The sequence below is a fragment of the Petromyzon marinus genome, unplaced genomic scaffold (genome assembly GCF_048934315.1).
Source record: "Petromyzon marinus isolate PM22_M1 ecotype Great Lakes invasive population unplaced genomic scaffold, UKy_Petmar_22M1.pri1.0 PM_G_Scaffold_195, whole genome shotgun sequence".
NCBI classification, from domain to species: Eukaryota; Metazoa; Chordata; class Hyperoartia; order Petromyzontiformes; family Petromyzontidae; genus Petromyzon; species Petromyzon marinus.
Genome location: NW_027422756.1, coordinates 165001 through 167500, shown reverse-complemented (window position 1 = coordinate 167500; position 2500 = coordinate 165001).

Here is a 2500-nt window from a genome sequence, read left to right as displayed (position 1 = left end):
ATGTGCAGTCAAAAAATTGAATATTTTTCACGGATAGACCCCGTGAAACGCTAGAAATTGGCGGGGATGTGTCTCTTGTGGCTCACGGGGCTGTTAGGGTGGCACAGAAATCCCTCGGAATGGGAAAAAACGGGTCATTTTCGTGTCGCCACATTGCATGCGAACCGCATGAAACTTCCAGAGGCATTTGCAGCAGGAATGCATGTGCACTCAAAAAATGTGATATTTTTCACGGAGAGACCCCGTGAAACGCTAGAAGTGGGCGGGGATGTCTCTCTTGTGGCTCACGGGGCTGTTAGGGTGGCACAGAAATCCCTCGGAATGGGAAAACGGGTCATTTTCGTGTCGCCACATTGCATACGAACCGCATGAAACTTCCAGAGGCATTTGCAGCAGGAATGCATGTGCACTCAAAAAAGTGAATATTTCTCACGGATAGACCCCGTGATACGCTAGAAATTGGCGGGGATGTCTCTCTTGTGGCTCACGGGGCTGTTAGGGTGGCACAGAAATCCCTCGGAATGGGAAAACGGGTCATTTTCGTGTCGCCACATTGCATGCGAACCGCATGCAACTTCCAGAGGCATTTGCAGCAGAAATGCATGTGCAGTCAAAAAAAAATTGATATTTTTCACGGATAGACCCCGTGAAACGCTAGAAATTGGCGGGGATGTGTCTCTTGTGGCTCACGGGGCTGTTCGGGTCGCACAGAAATCCCTGGGAATGGGAAAACGGGTCATTTTCGTGTTGCCACATTGCGTACGAACCGCATGAAACTTCCAGAGGCATTTGCAGCAGGAATGCATGTGCACTCAAAAACTTCTATATGTTTCACGGATAGACCCCGTGAAACGCTAGAAATTGGCGGGGATGTGTCTCTTGTGGCTCACGGGGCTGTTAGGGTGGCACAGAACTCCCTCGGAATGGGAAAAGGGGTCATTTTCGTGTTGCCACATTGCATAGGAACGCCATGAAACTTCCAGAGGCATTTGCAGCAGAAAGGCACGTGCACTCAAAAATTTTAATATTTTTCACGCATAGACCCCGTCAAACGCTAGAAGTTGGCGGGGATGTCTCTCTTGTGGCTCACGGGGCTGTTAGGGTCGCACAGAAATGCCTCGGAATGGGAAAACGGGTCATTTTTGTGTGGCCACATTGCATAGGAACGGCATGAAACTTCCAGAGGCATTTGCAGCAGGAATGCATGTGCACTCAAAAACGTCTATATTTTTCACGGATAGACCCCGTGAAACGCTATAAATTGGCGGGGATGTCTCTCTTGTGGCTCACGGGCGCTGTTAGTTAGGGTCGCACAGAAATCCCTCGGAATGGGAAAAGGGGTCATTTTCGTGTTGCCACATTGCGTACGAACGGCATGAAACTTCCAGAGGCATCTGCAGCAGAAATGCATGTGCACTCAAAAACGTCTATATTTTTCACGGATAGACCCCGTGAAACGCTAGAAATTGGCGGGGATGTGTCTCTTGTGGCTCACGGGGCTGTTAGGGTCGCACAGAAATCCCTCGGAATGGGAAAACGGGTCATTTTCGTGTTGCCACAATTGGCATACGAACGGCATGAAACTTCCAGAGGCATTTGCAGCAGAAATGCATGTGCACTCAAAAACGTGAATATTTTTTCACGGATAGACCCCGTCAAACGCTCGAATTTGGCGGGGATGTTTCTCTTGTGGGTCACGGGGCTGTTCGGCTCGCACAGAACTCCCTTGGTCCACCTGATTCGTGCATACAGGCAGCAACTAAAACTCTGTAAACCTGCTGTGAGGACATCTAAACAGTGGACCAGTGAGGCTGTGGAAGATTTGCGGGCGTGCTTAGACTGTACTGACTGGGATATGTTCACGACTGCTACCAATAGTCTGGATGAACTCACAGAGGCTGTGTACATCAGCTTCTGTGAGGACTGCTGTATCCCAACACGTACCAGGGTGAACTTTAACAACAACAAGCCCTGGTTCTCAGCAAAGCTCAAAAGGTTGAGGTTGGAGAAGGAGGAAGCGTTTAGGAGTGGGGATAGAGACAGATTCAAGGAGTCGAAGAACAGGTTTAGCAAAGCGGTGAGAGAGGCTAAACGACTGTACTCAGAGACACTAAAACACCAGTTCTCTACTAACGACGCTGCTTCTGTCTGCCAAAGGGCTCAGGCACATCACCAACTACAAACCCAGAGCGCCCCACACCACTAACGACTCCCGCCTAGCCAACGACCTGAACGAGTTCTACCGTAGATTTGAAAGACAATTGGACTGTCCTGAACCACCCCTTCCCACCCAAGAGGCCCCATCCCCCACCCATACTACAGAAACGACTCTCTCCTTTCAGGAGGGAGAAGTTAATGGGCTTTTCAAGAGGCAGAATCCACGCAAAGCAGCCGGGCCGGACTCTGTCTCTCCAGCCACCCTCAGGCACTGCGCTGGCCAGCTGTCTCCGGTGTTCACCAACATCTTTAACACCTCCCTGGAGACATGCCATGTACCAGC